This window comes from Nycticebus coucang, chromosome 16, assembly GCF_027406575.1.
Source record: "Nycticebus coucang isolate mNycCou1 chromosome 16, mNycCou1.pri, whole genome shotgun sequence".
Taxonomy (NCBI): Eukaryota; Metazoa; Chordata; class Mammalia; order Primates; family Lorisidae; genus Nycticebus; species Nycticebus coucang.
Window position 1 is genome coordinate 47,354,167 of NC_069795.1, and position 24,266 is coordinate 47,378,432.

Below are 24,266 nucleotides of genomic sequence, written 5' to 3' on the forward strand. Positions count from 1 at the left end.
TGTAACAAAATGTACTGCTAAAAGTGGCTTAAAAATAGGAGTCTATTACTTTACAACTAAGAAGTCTGGAGCAAAACAATTCCAGATTTGTTAGAGCAGCTCAATAATTTTATCAGGAAGTGAGCCACTCTGCCTACCCAGCTTGGCACCCTCAGGCTTGTGAGATGATTCCCTCTGTTCAAGACACAACATGTAAATAGGACAATGTCTAGGGCTCTAAATATAGCAGACTTTGTAACATGTATTTATACTTTTAATATTATACCATAAACATTTGTTCCATAGCAAGTCTTTTGAAACTTCATTTTAAATGGTAATAGGTATTCCATACAAAAGAAACCACAATGATGTACTTCATTTGTAATAAACAGCATTCTTTTCATTTATAGAATACCTGGGTACTAAAAAATAGATATTAGAGGTTTTACACAACTACCTCTAACCCTTAAAACAATCTTGCAAGGTACCTATTGTCATTCTGACTTAAAAAAATGAGAAAACAGAAATTCAGAAAGCTTAAAACTTACCTGGTATTCCTGCTGGTAAGTTGCAGAACAGGAAATCTGAGTTCAAACACAACTGATTTTCAAGTCAACATTCATAATCATATGTATTTGATTTGACATCATGAGGGGCAAAAAAAAAGAAATTGAAACTCAAAGGAATAGACGACTTCATATTGTAAAAGTAGAATTAGTTAAGTTTATTACTGAGCAAAACCAAACCAAAGAAAAAGCCTGAATTCTTGCAGGTAGCCAGCAGGTGGCTATAAAGCTGTCATGGCTATTCAGAGCAATTTATATGGAATTAAAACTGCAGTCCATCAATGCAATTTTCGTAAATAGTCAACAGTTATTCAATTTGCATCAGTAGCTATGTTCAGCTTATTCAGACATCCAGTTTTCCGTCATTCTTGATCAGGCTCACTCTGAAATTTTGTTCTTCATAATTCCTTATCAGCACTTCCTACAGTTGCCCAGCCCTGTATCTAGGACATACTATGACTCATATTCTTTAACATGCCACAGTAAGATTAGATTAAGTTCAGTTTCTCACAGTACCCCACTATAAAAATCTCCTAATTTGACTCTCATGTAGTAAAACAAATGTCATTAGCCTGTAGAAAACTCTATTTTATATATATGTATATACTTCTTGTGGTATTTCTTGTGGTCAGTCAGCCCATATCTTCAAATAGATGACAGTCAAAGTCTTTTTGTTCTAAAAAGCATCAAGGAGGTCATACAGTATCTGCAGGTGTCAGCAGTTAAATGGAAAGCATGAATAAAAGGGAAAAATAAGAGAGGGGGAAGCAGGAAGGCAAGAAGAAAAAATGTATGTTTAGGGCAACAGAAGGGAAAGGGCGACAGTCTGTCATCATTGTCATTTCTGCTATGACAGAATGAATTCTAGAACAAAGTGAAAAACAGTACAAAGCAAATGTTTCTGGGCAGTCGCAAAGATAGCAGAGACTAAGCCAAAATGCTGTCACATTGCATCACTACACTCTCCCTGCTGGGAGGACACTTCCTTTTCTCCTCCCTAACGATGGACTTGGGCACTTGGTTACATTCCCTGAATAGTTTCAGGCACTTTAGGGCCAGGCTCACTTATTTTCCCATCCCCTTTTTGGACATGCTCCAAAAGGCTTTCCTGACAGGACATCTCCTGTCAGTGACCAGTTCCACTTCTTGTGTCTCCTCCCCCATGTCATTCCTGCCAGTGGCATGGGTGTTTCTGGGAGAAAGGTGACAGAAACAGGCTCCCTCTGAACTTGACACAACAGAGCCAAGTAGGAAATGATGCTGGTGGCTTTCCTTGTTGAGGTCAGACACAGAAAAGTGTTGACAGTCTGGCAGATGGGAAATCAAAGTCCCTTTGAGAGCAGAAAATGTTCACAGAGCCTCCGAGCCTCTTTTCTTTGTCCTCCGCCACAGTTATTGGAGCCAGTGAAAAGGAAAATTCTCCCCAGATTGTCTGGCCACACCAAAGTAGTGTCTCGGTTAGGCTTCATGATTATTTCTTTGGTCCATCCGGATATAGCTTTTGGGAGAGAGTAGGGAAATCCATAAATTTGCTGTAGTTTTATTTTTGTGACTTACAAGAAAGAAGTGTTTTACTTTTTTTCATTCTAAATTACTATTATCCTCACTTAGCACCTCATTAATAATATGTAAGTACGTCTACATTTACTCATCTTTCTCATGTCTTAAATAGACCCCGAACTTGTAGCACATAAATTTATAAAATATATGACATTTATAAATGTATACACAAAGAATAGACTGAAGAGTTACAGATCTTATTTTCATTTTGGCTCCTGCATGTCCTAGGAGAATGATATTGAATGAATTGGTTAATTTCTTTAAACTTCTAGCTGAGTGTGGTGGCTCATGACTATAATCCTAGCACTCTGGGAGGCCCAGGCAGGAGGATAGCTTGAGCTCAGGAGTTTAAGACCAGCCTGAGCAAGACCGAGATCCTATCTCTAAAAAACAGCCAGGAGTTGTGATGGGACCCTGTAGTCCCAACTACTTGGAAGGCTGTGGCAAGAGGATCACTTGCGCCCAAGAGTTTGAGGTTGCTGTGAGCTATGATGATGCCATGGCACTCCACTGAAGGTGACAGAGTAAGACTCTGTTTCCAAAAAATAAAAAAATTCTTTAAACATCACTGAATTTCCTTATCACTGAATTGAAGGTGCTACTGACTACCTTAGAGAGTTGTTAGCGTTAATGACAGAGTGTTAAGTTATCCCATGAAGTGTGAGGCATGGAGTGACTGAGTAGAAATATTAGTTCCCTTTTTCCTCTTGCTGTCCCTCATTAGCCCAAAAGAATATATATTTTCTTTGGGTTTGTTAACAAATGTACCAACAAATGCTTTGAAGTATTCCAAAATTATCACTACTCTGAAAGAACTTATAATCAAGTTGGGTATATAACATTAAGTCACATGGAACAATAAAAGAACAACTCAAGAGTGTTTATTAAGTAATCAATTGGGTAATGTGTGGTTCAGCTTATTTAATTACAATTAAATAAGAAAAAAGAAGACAATGGAATGAGATTTTCTATCAGGTAGGTCTTTCCTCATTTAGCATCTTCTAGATACTCTGTAGAATGGGAAGGAAGTCTAGTTTCAGGTTAATTATATATAAAAATATTAACATACTTTTCCATATTAAAAGTAGACTAATAGGCATACTTGACATTTTTTAGGGGTCTTCTAGACAAAATCCTACTAATCTCCTAAGCAAAAGCCCAAACTGTCTTTCAAAAATTAGAAAAAAATAACTTTAAAAAGTCCATGCAGAAGGCTGGGCGAGGTGGCTCATGCCTGTAATCCTAGCACTTTGGGAGATCGAGGCATGTGGATTGCCTGAGCTCACAGGTTCAAGACCACCTTGAGCTAGAGTGAGACCTCAGCTCTAAAAATAGCTGGGCATTGTAGCTGGAGCCTGTAGTCCCAGCTACTAGGGAGGCTGAGGCAAAGGGATCACTTGAGCCTAAGAATCTGAGGTTGCTGTGAGCTATCATGCCATAGCCCTCTACTAGAGGGTGACAAAGTGAAACTCAAAAAAAAAAAAAAAAAAAAACAGTCCATGCAGAGTGAACTATTCCTTTAATGTTCCTTATACATCCGTAACACTTTGAACTTTGCTCCAACCTTGTGCCTATTGTGACGATTGTAAAAGTATTTTGTCTTTCTTTTCTTCTTTTTTCTTTCTTTGCTTTCTTTTCTCCCTTCCTTCCTTCCTTTCTTCCCACCCAGCATTCTCTTTTTTTCTTCATTTTTTGAGACAGGTCTCTCTTTGTCACCCAGGCTAGAGTAGAGTGGATTCATTACAGCTCACGGCAACCTCAAACTCCTGGGCTCAAGCAATCCTCCAGCCCCACCCTTCTGAGTAGCAGGGACTATAGGTATATGCCACCATGCCTGGCTAATTTTTACTATTTTTGTTGAGAGGGTCCACTTTTTTTCCTCAGGCTAGCCTCAAGTGACCTTCCTATCTTGGTCTTCCAAAATGCTGGGATTACAGGTGTGAGCCACCGCTTCCAACCCTGCTATTTTATATACCTAAATTTTTCCATGCTATTCACAGTCAATAAAAGATTCCATCAGAAACTTATGAGATAAGACATTTCCAAGCTTTCTCCTATGACTTACCAAAGAATCAGATATCTTATCAAATACATGTATACTAAAAATAACAATTTTTTTAAACTGCAAATTCCCCTTTGGAACTCTTTGACCCTCATGGGATTGATATCATATAGGGAAAAAAAAAGTATCAGACTTCTCTTACCTTCAAAGCAGTTGATGAAAAATATTTGCATTCTTAAAAGTATTTTCTTATGACTTATGAGTCATTTTCCTTTTGGGCCACGTAATACAAATTCAGGACGCTATCTCTATAGGAACCATTTTTCCATGTCTCTGGACAATGCTCTTGCTATGCCTTAAGGGGTTATGATGCCTTTCCTCTTAAGAATGAAAAGAGGTAATGTGTGACAAAAAGACAACAATTATCCTCTGGATAAGAACCATGTAAGTTCAAAATTAAAGAAGAGAATAGAAAGACTTGTAAGTACTATGCTTACTATGTACCAGACACTGTTCAAAATAGTTCGTGATTAACTCATCGTGTCCTCACAGCCATCCTGTGGGGCAGGTGTAAATGCCCTCATCTTGCAGACGAGAAAAGTGGGATGAGAGAGATGAAGTCATCTCCCCAAGGTCACAGCACCAGTAAGTGAACTAGAATTCTAACAGGCAGTCAGACTCAAAACCTACATGTGTGTTCCCAAAGCAGAATTTCATAAATATTGCTGAATCTTGAGCAAACATAGTAGAATCTTTAGTTAATATAATTAAAGAATGGAATATTCTGTTAAGCCACACTTTTTTTGAAATGTCAATACATTGCCATAAATCTCTCCTTAAGCTAAATTAATCTACTTCTTTTTCTTATAAATGTCATATGTATGTTTGTATACAAATTATATATATATATTACATATATAATAGTATTCTTCTTACCAAAGAATCAGATATCTTATCAAATAGATGTATACTAAAAATAACAATGTAAGTGTGTGTATATGTAAAATATTTATCTGAGTTCTCTAACTAACCAACAGGATGTGTATGTGCACATACGTGTGTGTATGGTATATGTATATGTGTGAGGGTAGGTATATATATGTGTCTATGTATGGGTATACATATGTGTGTATGTGTGTGTGTATAGATATATGTATGTGGGTGTGTGTACAGGATCATGAATAAGAACTTTTGAAACCTGTTCAAGGGCTAAACATACAGAAAACTTTGAGTCAAATTCTGAACTGACCATTAGATATAACTAGGAATTTGGTTTCATGAATAAATTCTGACTTAGCTTTTCATGTTATTCACCACTTTCTTCTAAAACTTGAGGACAAACAAAACCAAAATCCAATTATTTGAGATTTTTCAAATAAAATGACACATTCCTGCACATGAATTATTTAAATCTTGCTCTCTGACTCTATTAATAGCTATCATCCATCCATCCATAGGGACTTAGAAGTAGGTCTACATTCTTCCTAAGCCAGAACTGGAAATAGGGCAAACTAGATAAGACAGGCAGACTTCTTTGCTTTCTAAAGAGAGGATTAGCAGACCTCCAGCAACTCCCCAAAATTATACACAAACAATTTAAATAAAGTGGTATGATTTCTCCCAAAATGTTATGGGTAGCCTTGGTGATGAGAAATTATCTAAAGCACTAGTGCAAACATTCTCCAGAGGGAACACCAGACAGTCCATGATGATGCAAGTAGAATACACCACATTAGAATATATTTTATTTATTTATTTATTGAGACAGAGTTTTACTTTGTTGCCCTTGGTAGGATGCCGTGGTGTCACACAGCTCACAGCAACTCCAACTCCTGGGCTTAGGCGATTCTCTTGCCTCAGCCTCCCGAGCAGCTGGGACTACAGGTGCCCACCACATCACCTGGCTATTTTTTGTTGCAGTTTGGCTGGGGCCGGGTTCGAACCTGCCACCCTCAGTATATGGGACCGGCACCCTACCCACTGAGCTACAGGTGCCGCCCAGAATATATTTTATTTAAATTAAAATATTCATATTGACACTGTTCTTGTGATTGTCTACCAATCACTGTCACATGCCATGTGGAAGAGAACCTAAGGTACAAGTGAAAGGTACACAATGACAAGCGGGTGGCAATGGCACCGTTGCTAACTGGTTTGCTACATATTGCAGACCACGTGTGTGGTTAGGTGGATTTACACACTCCAGTTCTGATTTTAACCTATTACTCACAAAATGAACAGGTGAGTGAAAAGCACATTCCAGCAAAGAATTGGAGATGCTAATAATGCCTTGAGTAATAAGTAAACTGCAGCGCTAGTGCTATTCCTAGCACAAGCTCTTATCAGACATGGTACAAATTATCTAAAATATTATTTGAGGCTCAGCGCTTGTAGTTCAGCGGCTAGGGTGCCAGCCATATACACCAGAGCTGGCAGGTTCGAATACATCCTAGGCCAATTACAACCAAAAAATAGCCGGGCGTTATGGTAGGTGCCCATAGTCCTAGCTACTTGGAAAGCCGAGGCAAGAGACTCTCTTAAGTCCAAGAGTTTGAGGTTGCTGTGAGCTGTGATGCCATGGCATGCTACTGAGGGCAACATAGTGAGAGTCTGTCTCAAAAAAAAAAAAAATATATATATATATATATAATTTGAAGTATCTGTTTATATGCACTATCATTATAGTGTATAATTAATATAAAAATAAATATTAAAAGCTACTATTTTAGGCTGGGTAAGGTGGCATGCAGCACTTGGGGAGGCCAAGATGGGAGGATCAGTTGAGCCCATAAGTTTGAGGTTGCAGTGAGCTGTTATGATGACACTGCACTACAGCCCTGGCAACAGAGGAAGGAGGGGGTGGGGTGGGATAGATGCCCTTGGTGAGAGAGTCCCCCTGAGCCCCTGGCCTGTGGAGTTGGAGCTGGCTTCACACCTCTCAGGAGGCTGAGTTTCTTTTTGTCAGGGGTCTGTCGGTCAGAAGGGAGGGGCTAAGGTGGAGAGGAGTGAGATCAGCCCCTTTAAATTCCTTTCCCCCTTTTTCTGCCTTCTTCACTAATATTTATTCAGTTGCTAGCCTTGCTCTTTGTAGTAAAAACTACACAAGTAGAGACTTGAAAAGTGATTTATATTGGGCTTTCTTCCTTGCAACTCTTGGGAACCCTGCAGCCAGTTCCATGTAAATGAGCCAGGATGAGGCTGCTAGATTAGCTAGACAAGCTCACGTGAAGCTATTGACTGCCAGCTGACCAGAAAGCATAAGTAAGTCCATGTGAGTCCACTAGAAGGACTTTACAGCTGAGTCTCGCCCAAAATATCAACCCAGAGAATCAGGAGTGGATAAGTTAATGATTGTTATTTTAAGCCACTAAATGCTGGAGTGGTTGGTTACACAATAAAAACTGAGAGAAATTAGTACCTAAAAGTGGGTGGGTCTTGTAATAACACCCAAAACATGTGGCTTTGGGTTTGTGAATTAAGCAAAGACTGGAAAAAAGAAAAATTAAGAACCCTGGTAGCAAATGTTGGGAAAAGGGTGAGTAAACTATCAGAGAAACAATGAGGAAATTGTTATAGCAGGCCAGAAAAGTAGCAATACATGTCATGTAGCTAAAAACAATCAGCAAAATACTTGCCAGTGGTACTTAGAAGGTTAAAAAAAGTTTCTAATGAATTCATGGTCCATGGAAGATGATTTTCAGGCAAAATGCTGAACATGTGGTTTCCTACAGCTAAAAAAAGCTAAGGAAAAGAATTTAGAGGTAACATACGGAGCTAGGTAGCACTTCGTGGTGTAAAAAATAAAACTATCTCATCCCTAATCTCTTTCTCTGTTTTTTAAGCAACACATTACACCAGATTACTATTTAATCTCTTTAGCCAGTAGAAATCCTCAAAGGGAAAGAGGCCAAAAATCATATCAAGATGTGGCTATTTAAACTTCATTAAGACATTTGAAAGACTTAAGGTAGTATCTAGCAGACACTCTCAACTAAAAAGGTAAGTATAAGAATCTTAAGTATGTTGTCCCAGAGCCAGCCAATAAAATTCTATCTCAAAAGAATTGTGGGTGTGACTTTTCTTAAACCAAATAGACACAACTTATATTCATAGGAAAATCACAATGTTTTAAGACAGTTGTACTGATAAAACGTCATATACTTAGATTTCAAGACTGAGATTGCTCAAATTATTAAGTAGCCTTTGTAACCCTTACATCCTAACAGTAGGAAGGATCAGAGAAAGATGTTCAGCTATAAATATGAGTTTTTTTTTTCTGGAAAAGGAACATCTCAGAAAACAAAGGCAAGAATTCAGAAGGTGGAGTTTAGGGCCTTAGAGAACAAGGGAATGAGGATTTGAAACCAGCCTAATCAAGGACAATTCCTGCCCCATAATGCAAAGACCTTGAACAGACAGATACTAGAGTTTCAGGATTGTTATAGACAAGTGGCTGATCTGTGTCTCACATTCTTTCCTTTTTCTCTGATGGGAATATCTATTTCAAGAATCCTTGGCTAGGCACAGTGGCTCACACCTATTATCCTAGCACTCTGGGAGGCCGAGGTGGGTGGCTCACTTGAGTTCAGGAGTTCCAGACCAGCCTGAGCAAGAGTAAGACCCTATCTCTACTAAAAATATAAAAAACTAGCCAGCTACTCAGGAGGCTGAGGCAAGAAGATTGCTCAAGCCCAATAATTTGAGGGCTTGACATTCTACCACAACATTCTACCCAGGGTGAAAGAGTGAGACTGGAAAAAAAAAATGCTCTGAAGAATCCTATCTATGCCTCTTCATTATACATGAATATGGAGCACCTGGGGACAGATAGTGTTTTTAGTGCACAGGCCTCTAGAAGAACAAGATGAGCAAATATGGACCCCATGCCCGTAGCACAGTGGTTATAGCACCAGTCATATCTACCAAGCCTGGCAGGTTCAAACCTGGCCTGGGCCAGCTAAACAACAATGACAACTGCAACAACAAAAAAATAGCCGGGCATTGTGACAGGCGACTGTAGTGCCAGCTACTCGGGAGGCTGAGGCAAGACAATGGCTTAAGCCCAAGAATTTGAAGTTGCTGTGAGCTGTAATGCCAGAGCACTCTACCAAGGGTAACATAGTGAAACTCTGTCTCAAAATAAAAAAAAAAGAGAAAACATGAAGACACTGATTTGATTATAAGATCCCAGACTAACATACCATTATTAGATGAGACTCTTGGGGATCTTAAAAGCAAAAGGACTGGTAATTATTGTGGCCAAAAGATAGACTACAGTAGACTGCAAAAATGAATTACGCTATGTAGCTTTCTCCGTCAAGAGATGTTGTCCTTGAATACAGGCCGATCTCGTGACTTATTTCACCAGTGATATGCAGCAGAATTAACATGCAGCAGAATTCTAGGCCTAGAATTTCAGGCCTTTTATTCTCTCTGGACATGTCAACCACTACCATGTGAATATTTAGAGCTACCTGCTGGATGGTGAGAGATATGTGGCTCAGTCACCTTGTTACCCTCACCTTTAGCTGATCAACTCTCAGAGCTGTCAGACTGATTTTTAGCTGCTCAGAGATACTCTGAGCTAAATGAGCCAGTTGAGAAAATTACCCAATTGATCCTAGCTCAAATTGTTGGCTTAAAAATTGTGAATAAACGAATGGTTGTTCTTTTAAGCAAATAAGTTGAGGTTGTCTATTCATCTATGCCTACACCAGTTCAACACTGTTATTCAATGTAGATTGCTATCAAATGAGGAAAATCTCCCACCTACCCCCCATCCCCAACACACAATTTTTTTTTTCTTCTTCAGAAGAATCTTGGTTATTTTTGGTCTTTTGTTCAACTCTATGAATTTTTTTTTTTTGCAGTTTTTGGCCAGGGTCAGGCTTGAACCTACCCCCACCCCCCTCCCACCCCCCACCCCACCCCGGTATATAGGGCCAGCGCCCTACTCCTTGAGCCACAGGCGCTGCCCTCTTTAAATTTCTTTTTTTTTTCTTTTTTGAGACTGAGTCTCAAGCTGTTGCCCTGGGTAAAGTGCCATGGCGTCACAGCTCACAACAACCTCAAACTCTTGGGCTTAAGTGATTCTCTTGCCTCAAGACTCCCAAGTAGCTGGGACTACAGGTGCCCACCACAATGCTCCGCTATTTTTTTTTTTTTCTTTTTTGCAGTTGTCATTGTTGTTTTAGCTGGCCTGGCCAAGTTTGGACCTGCAAGCCTTGGTGTATTTGGCCAAGCCCTACCCACTGAGCTATAGGCACCACCCCAACTCTATAAATTTTGAATGAGCTTATCAAGTACAATAGAAACAAACCAAAAAACCCCACACTGTTGGAATTTTCATTGAAATTATATTAAATCTACAGATTTAATATAATTGACATTTTTTAATCAACTCTATTTGTAAACATCTCTCCATTATTTAAGTATTCTTTGGTTTCTACTAATAGTTTTGCATAATGTCCTACATAGACATTGTGTACATCTCTTTTAGATTTATTTATTTGTAAGTACACTATATTGTTGTCATTAATATAAATTAGATTTTTAAAATTATACTTTCTCAACTGACTATTGTAGGTATATCAAAGTACAAATGGCTCTTATTAATTATAATAATTAATCTGTGGATATCTGAAGATTTTCTACATAGACAATAGTCTGGAGAAAATAGTATACACACACTCTCTCTCTTCTTTTTACACTTGATGAGGATGAGTTCAGAGTAACAGCTGCTTATACAAGAGGAAGCTGGGAGGCAGAGAAGAGAAATGAAGCAAAAAGTGTCCCCTTCTTTCATTATAAATTTGCAAGTCTGAAACAGAGTAAGGAAGGAAAAAGGAATAGCTACTTACATAAGAGTTTGCAGTTTTGATATCATACCAGCAGGAAATGGAGATAAATTATTATTATGCCAGACCAAACTTACATTTTCTAATAACAACTGTAGAATCTCTGGCACAGTGGGACATTCGCTATCTTAAATGTCTCAATCAATAAAAACAACTTAAGACTTATGAAAAAAAGTATGACACATATTTAAGGTTTCTCTGATATGGCAATGAAACTAAGGTAGCCATAAAAGCCAAAATCAAAGCAAAAGTGGGAAATCTATGAGGTAAGCAAGAAACAAAGGCAGCGTTTCCCTGAGGACACATTGAGAACCCCTTCCTAGCCTCCCCTGACCCCGTGACTTTGAGTTCTACTTTCATGACTTCTCAATTTTGATCAGCCAGAAAGCACCAAAGTTGGAAGAGTAGTAGGACCACTCCTTACATAAGCTGGGACCCTGTGGAAGGTAAATAATGGTCCCCAAAGATGTCTATGGTCTTAATTCTTAGAACCTGTGACTATGGTGTCACAGGGCAAAGGAGAACTAAGACTGTAGATGAAATGATGATGGCTAACCAGCTGATATCAAGATAAATAGAATATCTTGAATCATTCAGCAGATTCAGTGTAAGCAGAAGGGTTCTATAAAATGTAGAAGACAGAGGCAGAAGGTCAGAGTCGGAGAGGGATTTGAGGATGTGATGCTGACTTTGGAGGGAACAGCCAGGAGCCAAGTAATGCCTGTGTCTTCTAGAAGCCAGAAAAGGCAAGGAAACAGTCTTCCACACAACCTCCAGAATCCATGCCGTGGAACTAACACTTTGATTTGAACCCAGACTTCTGACCACCAGAACCACAAGATTATAAATTTGTGTTGTTCTTACTCACTAAGTTGGTGATAATTTGTTTAAAAAGCAATAGAAAAGTTAATAGAACTCAAAGGGGTACCATATTTTCAGAACATTGTCAATGCAGAATTATTGGGGGAAATTATGGTTATGAAGATAATAGAATAATGTCTATAATAAATGTTAAGACGAAGCACACACAAACATATCCACCGTATTCAAGAGTTCAACCAACACAAACCCTTACTTGTTGAATTTAATAAAATGAAAAGCATCATCTGCCCCTGGGAAAGGTGGGGCAAGGTTCATTAACAATTATATTTACTGGAAAAGGAAGAGCTGAGTCACTATGCCTGAAGCATGAAAATATCTCCAGTCATTCTGCAGACTTCAGAATCTTATGAACAGAAATAGATGCCCTTGTCTGCAATGAGCTCATTCCTGATCTTTCAGGAGCTTTGATCTCATGCCCCAAATGGAAGAAATTATTTTTGCTAGTGAAGGAAATAATTTTTCTTTCCTTCTTTTCTTTCTTTTCTTTTTTTTTGAGACAGAATTTCACTCTGGTGCGCTCATAAGAGTGTTGTGGCATTGTAGCTCACAGCAACCTCAAGTTTTTGGACTCAAGCAATCCTCTTGCCTCAGTTTTTCTATTTTTTAGTAGAGATGGGATCTTATTCTTGCTCAGGCTGGTCTTGAACTTCTCAGCTCAAGTGATCCACCCACCTCGGCCTCCCAGAGAGCTGTGATTACAGGCCTGAGCCACCACGCCCAGCCCCAGGAAATAATTTCAATTCCATAACATGCAATCTATAAGTTAAGAGGGTTATTACACGTAGGAAATGTAGGGGGCCACCGAAGTTCACAGAGTGAAAGAACCCAGGATTCCTTCTGTGTCTTTTTCTAAAAGTGCTACTACTTCCACTCATAAGAAGTGTTTTCATTTTACATGTATGGGCATTGGATATCACAGTAGTGACTTCATGGTTTAATATTCTCTTTCTAAGTATAAAAATGTTTTATATCTTATGCTTCGGAACACTTCGGCCAAAGAAAAGATTTTTGCAGTGTTAGGTATACTGACATCAAAACGTGGAAGACAAAGCAAATTAGTTGGCCAAATAGTAGTTAGGTTGAAAATGGCTCAACATGGAGGGGAGAAAGGAACTGAAGATAAAGGTATTACAAACAGAACAAAACCTCAGCTTACTCCCATGCTGTCAAACAGCAACTTGCCCTTATCCTTTTCCTCTGCCCATTACTGAGAACTCAGGAATGAACACTGGGCACTGACAACTTCATGTCCCTGCCGCAGACACTCGACCTCCAACCTCATCAGAACTCAACTGTTAAGACTTCTCATTTTCCTCCTTCCAGACTTCAGCTAGTCTTATTGGGAAGGAGCTCATAAACTAATACATTTATAATATGATGCTACATTATCTTGGGACTTTCTTCTCCCTACAGAAGAGAATAATGATTCCGATGACTGAGCTTTTCTTCTCAGTTCCCATCCATGGACCCACAGATAAGTTTCTATGTCGCTGACAAATCAATTCCATACATTCATGTTGGAAGGCAGCTGTGAAGATGGAACCTGGGAGGTGGAGGAGGAAGGAAAAAGGTTAAGTTAATCTTCAAAATGAACAGATAAGAGAATTTTGGAAATTTGGGGCAAGTGAAAGGTGTTGGAGTAGGGTGGGCAGAAGATAATTGAGGAAAAGGAAGAAAAAAGTAACAGATTTGTTGCTGGAAGATTGGTAAAGAATTGACTTTAATTTTTTTGTTTGTTTGTTTGGAGACAAAGTCTTTCTCTGTCATCCAGGCTGAAGTGCAGTGGTGCAATCATAGCTCACTGCAGTCTCCAATTCTTAGGCTCAAGTGATCCTCCTGTCTCAGCTTCCCTAGTAGCTGGGACTACAGGCATGGGCCATCATACTCAGATAATTTTATTTTTTATGTATGTATTTATTTATTTTGTAGAGATAAAGTCTCACAGTGTGCTCAGGCTGGTCTTAAACTCCTGTCCTCAAGTGATCCTTCCACCTTGGCCCTCCAAAGTGCTGGGATTACAAGTGTGAGTGATCAAACCCTGCCAACTTGGACAATTTTTTTTTTTTTTTTGTAGAGACAGAGTTTCACTTTATTGCCCTCGGTAGAGGGCCATGGCATAACAGCTCACAGCAACCTCCAACTCCTGGGCTTAGGCGATTCTCTTGCCTCAGCCTCCAGAGTAGCTGGGACTACAGGCGCCCGCCACAATGCCCAGCTATTTTTTTGTTGCAGTTCGGCTGGGGCCAGGTTTGAACCTGCCACCCTCAGTATATGGGGCCAGCGCCTTTACCAACTGAGCCACAGGTGCTGCCCGATAATTTTTTGTTGTTGTTTGTTTTGAGACAGAGTCTCACTCTGTCACCCTTGGTAGAGTGCATGGCATCACAGCTCACAACAACCTCCAACTCCTGGGCTCAAGCGATTCTCCTACCTTAGCCTCCTGAGCAGCTGGGACTACAGGTGCCCAACACAACACCTGGCTATTTTTTGTTGCAGGTGCCACTGCTGTTTTAGCTGGCCACCCTCGGTATATGGGGCTGGTGTCCTACCCACAGAGCACAGGTGCTTCCCAACTTAGATAGTTTTTTTTAAAAAACACAAAAATCGGAATGTAATCCCATTTTTATTACTAATGGTCATTTGGTCCTGGCTTCTATGAATGAGACTGTCTACATAGACTGGACCATATAGATCAAAGGTTACAAGGGTTATACAACAAGTTTAGAGTGTCTAATTCATCTCCATTTTTCCAACACTTCCCTAATGTTAGCACTGAATGCCTGAGAGCCTTCAGTCTTTGTCAACTTGGGATGATTGCTTACTCTAAATTTTAGTGAAAAATAATGGCTTTGTGGGTTACATTTCCTGGAAAAACAGTAAACTCGTGTTTTTCCTAAGAAAGGTTGCAAATGATGAATAAGAAATTATGATGGCATTTGCCTTTCAGTGGTGTCCATAGAAATACTATCTTTACTGTAGTTGAAATGCGTACACTTACAGTATCTTTTTTTAGAGTTGGAATTTTCTCTCTCTCCTGATTGCAAGAAAAGACAAATACACTACTACTCAGAAAAAGAGATGGGGGTGGTGGTGGTGGAAATTAATGAAAAAGAAGGAGAAAGAGGAAGAGAAGAGAAAGAAATGGAAGGATAAAATAATGAAGAGTGTATGTGTGTTTATAAGTGAGATAGTCTTGAATCTAAACCTGAAGTTCTTATCTGGGGAGAATTTCATTCTCCAGAGTGTATTTAGCAATATCTGGGGATATTTGGGGTTGTCACAACTGAAAGGGGTACATTCCTGGCATCTAATAGGTACAGAGAAAGGATCCTCTATCCTATAATATACAGAACAAGCTCTCCACAACATTTAGCCCAAAGTGTCAATAGTGCCAAAATTGAGAAATCTTTACCTAAAAGAATGCATCATTAGTAATGAATTAATACACTTCAGAAAATGTATAGGAGGAGAGTTCGGGGTGCAGCCTTCCTGTTTACCCTTAAATCACACTATATCTTGACACTTAAAATACTAGTTGTTTTGGTGTCTAAAATGATAGTGCTAGCATATAAGCAGATTGCTAAAAGACCATAGGCAAAAAGGAAGAAATAGATGTTAATTTCTCTGAGAAATTGGTCTCAGAAAAAAACATGGATGTAGAAAATAATACTTTCCTCAAATGTTTTCTAATGATAGGACAAACAGGAGTATCCCAATTCACTCAGAATCTATAAAAGACATTGTTAAATTGAATGGAATAAGCAATTAGGAGATGCAAAGTTTGCCTTGTGAATGACAACACTGCTAATTTATTCACTCAACAAGCACATTTCTTCATACCAGGAGTCTTGCAGAAACTGGGCATGCAAAGATGAACATGATGCACTGAGAGCACAAAATAGATAATTCTTTCTTGAAGGTGAACATTGTGTCATAGGAGCACAGCAAGGGAGGGACTCGTCATACTTGAAAAATTCATCTCAGAATAGGTAAAATGCTCTTTGGGCCTTGAAAGATAAGTCAATAGAAGTAAATAATCCACCAGAGAAAAACAAGATAAGGACAATCCAGGCCAAGGCTGCAATGTGCAGATCACAGGGGCTTTAAGAGGTGAATACCTTGATCTTTGAGTAGCTCGTCTTCCCAGCTCACAGATACCATGGAGAAAAGAAAGAAGAGCCTGAATCAGAAACCTAGAAAACAAAATCACTAGATTGCCTTTAAACCATTTCTCAAGCCAAACAGCTTATTTATTCTTCCCGTTGCCCGTTACTGTCTTCTCCCAATGTGGGTCTTAGCCCATAAGTCCTTCTTTCTCTGCATATTCCAGGTTCCAACATATATCCCGCAGCTGTTTTTGTGCTGTGCATAGTTTATATCATTTAACATTCAATTGTAACTTTGTTTTTTTTTTATAGTGACGCCTTCTCCTTAGTATAAATTGTATGAGGTCTTACAATTAAGTCTGCAAACTCATCCTAGAAAAAGTGCTGCACACCCCCTCACTGGTGAGTGTCAGTGTGGTCACCTTTGATGTACTCCCCTGGGGAAGCTATGCACCTAGTTCACCCTTCAAAGCAATTTTGGAACTCTTTTTCTAGAATGACCAACCGAGTTGTTATCATATCACCCTTGATTTTCTAAATGTCATAAAATGTCTTCCTTTCAATGTTTCCTTTATTTTCAGGTAAAGAAAAAAGTTATCAGGAGGCCAGGCCATTGGGGCTTATGCGTGTAATCCCAGCACTCTGGGAGGCGAGGTAGGTGGATTGCTTGAGGTCAGATGTTCAAGACCAGCCTGAGCAAGAGAAAGACCCCATCTCTAAAAAATAGCTGGGCCTTGTGGTGGGTGCCTATAGTCCTAGCTACTTGGGAGGCTGAGGCAAGAGGATTGCTTGAGCCCAGGAATTTGAGGTTACTGTGAGCTATGACATCACAACACTTTGCCAAGGGCGTCACAGTGAGACACTGTCTCAAAAAAAAAAAAAGTCAAAGGGCCATATCAGGTGAGTAGGGGGGTTCCAATACAGTTATTTATTTACTGGCTAAAAACTCCCTCACAGACAGTGCCGTGTCAGCTGGTGCATCATCATAATACAAGAGACATGAGTTGTTCCAAAATTTTCAGTTAAGATTGTCGTAGGTGTTTCTCTATAGATGTTTACTTGGTCTGCTGTTCTTCTCACAGTCAGCCAATGATTTAGATGCACAACTCAATGAATTTCTGCAATGATTTCGTCAGTTCTGCTTGTTACTGGTCACCCTGACTTCTCTTCATCAGTGATACTTTCTCTCCCCTGAGAAAAACATTTAATCCATTTGTATACTGCCGTTTTCTTCATGGCTTTATCCCCACAAACTTGGACTAACAAGTCCCTGATTTCACGTCACTCTTGCCATTTGTTGCAGGCTACCAGATTAGACAAGGAAAGTCTAACAGGGAAAGCATCTTGCTCTAGGACCCAGCTACTCTGTTTCCCTGAAAATAAGACAGTGTCTTATTTTAAGGTGTGCTCCCAAAGATGTGCTAGGTCTTATTTTCAGGGGATGTCTTATCTTTCCTGTAAGTAGGTCTTATTTTCGGAGGATGTCTTATTTTCGGGAAAACGGGATAGTACCAAGTGCAGCAAGAGTCTGGGCCTGGGCCTGGCTGATTCTCCTCTTCCTCTTGCCCTCACTGTGTCTGCAAGTCAGGATGCTGTGTGTGAATGGCTCCTTACACACCTTCCTGCTGTCATCTGAAACTGACCAACCATTCTCACCCAGTGTGGGGAACCTAATTTGGTATTCTAGCAGGACTACAACAGAGGAAGGTAAGGCCTAAAACATTCAGTCCAGGTGAGGTGTGGTGGCTAATGCCTGTACTCCTAGCACCCTGGCAGACCAAGAGGGGTGGGTTGCTTGAGTTCAGGAGTTAAAGATCAGTCTGAGCAAGAGGGAGACCCCATCTCTAAAAACTAGGCGGGCATTGTGGTGGGCACCCGTATTCCCAGCTACTCATGAGGCTGAGGCAAGAGGATTCTTTGAGCCCAAGAGTTTGAGGTTACTGTGAGCTATGGCCATGGCACTCTACCAAGGGCATCAAAGTGAGACTCAGCCTCGAAAGAAAAAAAAAAAAAAAAAAAAAAAAGAAAGAAAGAAAGTAAAAGAAAAAAACAAGAAAGAAAAAATTTGTCCAAAAAAGAATTTCCAACATCTCATATATATCTGAAGATAATCAGAGACTAGAGGGTTAGTTTTTTCTTATACAGCCACAGCTAACATTGACTCTGGTAGACTATTTTTTGGAAATAACTCTTTCGGTGCTAATCTCAAGTTTGATTAAATGACTTTGTTTGATCATATATTGGTTTGTGGATAAAGATGAGATGAACAATTTTGTATCGGTGCCTTTCTCCCTCCTCAGCGCTCGTCAGACCAGCTGGAAGGTGGGAGCTTGCCAGCACCTTTCAGGCCAGACTATAGAAAGGATTTGAGTCAACACATTATTTTCTAGTCCTGGTTTTTCTCTGCCAAATTCTGCCCAAGATGACTTTCTTTCAATTTAGCCAAGGGCTAGGAATAGGTCTAGAGAGGGGAAGTCTTTAAACACCATGCCCAGCTAATTTTTTCATTTTTTGTAGAGATAGGGTCTCACTTGTTGTTCCGGCTGCTCTCAAACTTCTAGCCTCAAGTAATTCTTCTGCCTTGCCCTCCCAAAATGCTAGGATTACAGGCATGAGCCACCCTGCATTTTAAAGGAGGAAAGAAAAGAAAAGAAAAGAAAAACAAAGAGGAGGCTAAGCTAGCTGTTTCACACAAACATTCAAACCACAGCTGTTCACTGTCCTCTTGCCCCAGTGGAAACTGGCTTTCTCCCAGGCATGGATGATGCTTTCCTTGTCCCTCTAGCTTATTCCGACAGCTGTAACCTTGCAATGATTACAAGGCAAGATTTTGAGAAATGTTCAGTGAGCTCTGAGATAGCGTGTCCAGTACTTTACTCAGTTACGATCAAAGCTCTACTTTTCTTAAACATGGTATAATAGCCATAATAGGTAAAGTTTTACAGATATGTCCCCATTTCATCCTCATAGTATCACCCACTGAGGAAGATTATATTTATTGTCCTCGTTTCACTGGAAAGTGAGACCTAGCCCTGTGTCCAAGTCATTTTTCTGACTTCAAGACCTATTCTCTAAACCAGAGGATTCTAAAATGTCTTCACATCACAAGGATACTTGGTTACAAACATAGATTTCCAGGTAGCCAGCTCAGAGATTTTGATTGAGTAAAGGTGCAGTGGAGCCCAATAATCTTTTCTTGACAGATGTCTCTGAGAAAGCAAGGTGTCTCACGATGCTACTCTATAATCTGCTTATTCTGCTTGGCACAGCCCTCTCTCACTTCCCTGTTCTGATGAATCACTCCTTCAGCTGGGTTCTCAGAGCACTCGCTTCTCATGCCTGATACAGCAGGAACCCATTTTGTGTTAAAATTAGCTGTTCTTAGTCTGTGACCCTGCCCAGATGAGGACCTCCTCGATGCCCACGATGCTATTTCTTTTTCCTGAATTGCTCCTTCCACTTATCTTTACACAGCTAGGTTTTCCAGACCATTTGGGTCTCTACTTAAAGTTCCCTTGTGAGATAAGCCTTTCTGATGACCTAATAAGGAAGTCCATCACTCATTTTCTGTCATATACCCTTATTTCTCCATCCAACAGAAAGCACAGTGATCAGCACAGTAGGGTACCACACCAAAAAAGAGGCACCAAACATGTTTTGAGGAAGTTGGCAAATAATTATTTTTAAACTACAAAAGTCATCTGAAAAATGTCAGGATCTTGCTCGTTCTCCTTCCCTCTCACATTACAAATTCGTAGAACTTCTGTAAGTTGACCACACAAGGGATTGTAACAAACTGGTCAACATAAGGAACTATATTCTGTTCTATGAAAATTAGATCAACTTAAGGAGGGGGTCAACTATGGAGGTTCTACTGTATTATCTTTGCATAGAATTATATATGGTACACGGGCTTCATAATATTTTGGGACTTTGAGTCTCTGAAGTTTTTGATCTGGCATGCTGCATAGTATCTGTTTATCAATATCTTTGTTTTCCAAACATTTTGAAAATAAATTGGAGCATGTGGCTGGTGCCCAGTTATTACCCAATTTCATCTTGAGGTGATAAACAAAAGCACAAAAAAGAAGAGAAAGAACACTGAACTGATAATTTATTGTTGTTTTTATTTTTATCATTTTACTTCTTTTTTTGAGACACAGTCTCACTTGGGCACTCTTCATAGAGTGCTATAGCATCCTAGCTCACAGCAACCTCAAACTCTTGGGTTCAAATGATCCTCTTGCCTCAGCCTCCCAAGTAGCTGGGACTACAGGTGCCTGCCACAACACTTGGCTATTTTTTTTTTTTTTTTTTTAGAGAGAGGGTCTCACTCTGGCTCAGGTTGGACTCAAACCTGTAAGCTCAGGCAACCCACCTGCCTCAGCCTCCTAAGTGCTGTGATTACAGGCATGAGCCACCACACCCAATCTTTATTTTGATTTTTTTTTAACTGATAATTTTTAAAAAAAAATTCTTCCTTTCCTGAATTTCAAAATATTACTAGGAATACTAAATTATCAAATTGAGCATTAAGTAAAGCTCAATGAGTATGTCCTCTTCATACAAGTACGCTCTTGAACATTAAAGAATCTGTTCTCCAGAGGTTGAACTTGGACATGGTTGGCTTAACTGCACCATGCTGAAGCTCACTTCATTCCTCTTACTTATGAAGCATGGGAATTAAATGAGAACCTGTAGGATGTGGAATACCTAACCAATAAACAATTCTTTGAACTTTAAAGACACATTGTGACCTTGAGGATTAGAACTGCTACCCGAAGCTTTTCTTTGCCTGATTAAAGCAACTCATCATTGTGGCAAAGAAGAAATGTGACATAATCTATACTTCTCGAAGTCCGACTTACTTTTCTGAAGGGGCAAGAGCTTGTCTTGTATTAGACTAGCATTTGTTATTTACTTTTGATTGATTTTTATTATTTTTTGTTTTTATTGAGACAGAGTCTCACTTTGTCATCCTCAGAAGAGTGCCATGGTGTCAGAGGTCACAGCAGCCTCAAATGCTTGGGCTCAAGCAATTCTCTTGCCTCGGCCTCCCAAGTAGCTGGGAATACAGGTGCCTGCCACAATGCCCTGCTATTTTTTTTGTTGTTGTTGTTTTGTTTTAGAAGGCCCAGGCCGGGTTCAAACTCACCAGCCCAGGAGCATGTGGCTGGTGCCCTAACCATTGAGCTACCAGCACCCCCCTAGACTAGCTTTTGACTTCCTGTATTATTTAGGATAAATTTAGAAGGCACAGAGCTGCCACACAGCGACCGCCATGCTCCCAGTGCCATCGCCTCTTGCCTCAAGTCCTGCAGTCATTTCCTGACTGAGTTTTCTGCATCCATTTTGCTTCATTATAATTCTTCTCCACATAACCCCCAGAATAATCTTTTAAGAATATGTCAGATTGTGTCACTCCTTGTTTAAAATCTTCTAGTTACAGCTGGGCACTGTGACTCATGCCTATAATCCTAGCACTCTGGGAGACCAAGGTGGGTGGATTCTTTGAGCTCAGGAGTTTGAGACCAGCCTGAGCAAGAGCAAGACCTCATCTCTACTAAAAATAGAAAAATGAGCTGGGTGTTGTGGTGGGTGCCTGTGGGTCCAGCTACTCGGGAGGCTGAGGCAAGAGGATCACTTATACCCAGGAGTTTGAGGCTGCTGTGGGTTGGGCTGAGGTCATAGCACCCTGGCCTGAGGCAACAGGGTAAGACTCCCTTGGGGAAAAAAATCTTCTACTTACTTCCTTTCACATTTAGAATTCAAACTCCTCCCCCTTGTCTTGCAGGCCCTGCATGATGCGTGACCAAGCTCCTGCTTCCTGCCGTGCTTCCTCATCTGCTGTGCCCCTTCTCCTTTGCAGGCTCTGGCCAGACCACTTCCCACCAGGAGGGCTGCAGGAGCCATTCTTTCTTTGGTTCTGCAGAGCAGATCCCACAGTTGAGTTTATGTTTTAAAATGGACCCAGGATTTGTTTTAATTAGGTATAAGTTATGCAGGCATGGAAATGATTGTCAAGAAGAAAGAAATTATTCTTTTTTTTTTTTTTAGAGACAGGATCTGGCTTTGTCACCGAGGCTGGAGGATTACAGTGGTTGCTACCAGAGGTCACTAGGTCACTATAACCTCAAACTCCTGAGCTCAAGTGATCCTCCTGCCTCAGCCTTCTGAGTCCTTGGGACTATAGGTACAGGCCACTACACTAGCTCATTTTTTGTTGTTGTTGTTGTAGAGATGGGATCTTGCTATGTTGCTCAGGCTGGTCTTGACCTCCAGCCTCAAGCAATCCTTCTACCTTGGCCTCCCAAAGTGGTGGGATTACAGGTGTGTGCCAAGATGCTTGGATGAAAGAAGTTTACACATTTGCAGATCCCTAGAATAAGAGGCATGCCATGAAGGCCCACAAGGGGAAACTCACCAGGGACAGTTAGGAAGCAAAGGAACCAGGAGGAAAAGGAGCCAAGAGCCTTTTTTGTGGTTTCCAAGCAGGTAGATGAGCTTAGAATTGGCTAGTTTGAGTAATTTCTGTGAGTTCTGGGGTATAGGAGCTGTCCTGAGTTGACTTGCAGCTTGCTCTGAGGTGACCAGGTTTTTACCAAACCCCAAAGGGGTCAAGCCTATGTCTGCTTACTCACTGCACAGAAAGCCAGTTACTGAGATGAGGAGTTAATGCCAGGAAGGAAAAAGTTTTATTGCTATTGATGTCACCTGGGAAATAAGAGCTATTTATCAACTCCATCTCCATGACTGACTAAGAGTAAGGGCTTTGACATCAGGTTGTGGGATGCAAATCAGGTTGCATGAGTCTGAAGTTATGGTTCTGCAGGTGGTCTGATTCAAGACTCAGCTGTTGGTAACGGATAATGAATCATCAGGAAGTCTTCTGGGGAAGTTAGTTAAGCAAGAAGATTATGCTTATTAGGCTTGACTCTGAAAGTGTGAGGTATTGGGGGGAAAAAACATAACAAACAAAAAAGAACTTAGGGGAGGGGGTCATTTTGGAAAGCCAAAGACCAAGGCAATAGAATATTGGCCTGGAGTGTAAGAGTCCTGTAGAGGAGGTAGAAGGAGGCAGTGTGGGCTCTGGACTGGGCAGTGTGCATCTAAAAAAAAGGTCTATCTCTGGAAATTAGCTAACCATGGGAAGAGCAGTCTCTTCCCAGTCAGCAAGACCAGAGCATCAAAAATATAGACAATAGCCAGGCCCGGTGACTGATGCCTATAATCCCAGCACTCTGGGAGGTAGAGATGGGTGGATTTCTTGAGCTCAGGAGTTCAAGACCAGCCTGAGCAAGATGGAGACCACAATCCCTAAAAACGGCTCAGCGTTGTGGCCTCCCAGCTACTTGGGAGGCTGAAGCAAGAGGATCACTTCAGCCCAGGAGTTTGAGGTTGCTGTGAGCTACGATGCCATGACACTCTACCAAGGGTGTCAAAGTGAGACTCTGTCTCACTAAAAAAAAAAAAGCTCAGTGCCTGTAGCTCAGCAGTAGGGCACCAGCCACCTACACTAGGGCTGCCAAACAACAATGGCAACTACAATAAAAAAAAGTCAGGTGTGTGGCGAGTGTCTGTGATCCCAGCCCCTTGGGAGGCTGAGGCAAGAGAATTGCTTAAGCCCAAGAGTTTGAGGTTGCTATGAGCTGAGATGCCACTGCACTCTACCAAGGGCAATAGAGTGAGACTCTGTCTCAAAAAGAAAAATAATAATAAATACAGAAAATAACAACATATACTTAATACAGTTTAGTTCTATAACCTCCATATACATCATTGAAACATAGCTGCAGACTTCTGGAAACCATCACCTTCTAACTGGAAGGGGGCCTAGAAGAAGCAATACTTCTTTTTCTATCATTTCAGGTTTTGTTATTAGTAATAAATTTGACTTGATAATTCTTTCCTAGACTGAGGGATGACAGATCAAATTTTCTTGCTGTCCCTAGTTTTTATTTTTATTCCTTTATTTATTTATGTATTTACTTTTGTGACAAGAATGTCACTTGCCAATCTCTCCAGTCTTTAAAAGGAATCCTTGTAAATGTATTGTCCTTTGCTGGTGCTCTCAACACATTCTGGTAAGCATATGACTCTGAATGAAACTACTTCTGTCGGGCGGCGCCTGTGACTCAGTGGGTAGGGCGCCGGTCCCATATGCCGGAGGTGGTGGGTTCAAACCCAGCCCCGGCCAAAAAAAAAAAAAAAAAAAACACGAAACTACTTCCGTCAGATGTAAATACAGGCCTAGATCCTATAAATTCCTTAAAGAGAATTAATGTGAGAACAAACATTTCACTGTTATCTCTGA

At 40.4% G+C, this 24,266-nt stretch overlaps 1 long non-coding RNA gene across 2 annotated transcripts in view; it reads right to left on the bottom strand.

Annotated features, from left to right (window-relative positions):
* Nucleotides 1–675: 675 nt before the first annotated feature.
* The window catches only part of LOC128568093 (uncharacterized), a 50,212-nt gene continuing 26,621 nt past the window's right edge, over nucleotides 676–24,266 (bottom strand). The window contains exons 3-4 of one of the 2 annotated variants that reach the window (XR_008374976.1): nucleotides 15,965–16,039; nucleotides 676–2,043 (exon numbers count right to left, since the gene is read on the bottom strand). This is a non-coding gene — a long non-coding RNA (uncharacterized LOC128568093). The remainder of the gene's footprint in view (nucleotides 2,044–15,964; nucleotides 16,040–24,266) is intronic. The other variant, XR_008374975.1, reaches the window with a different exon arrangement.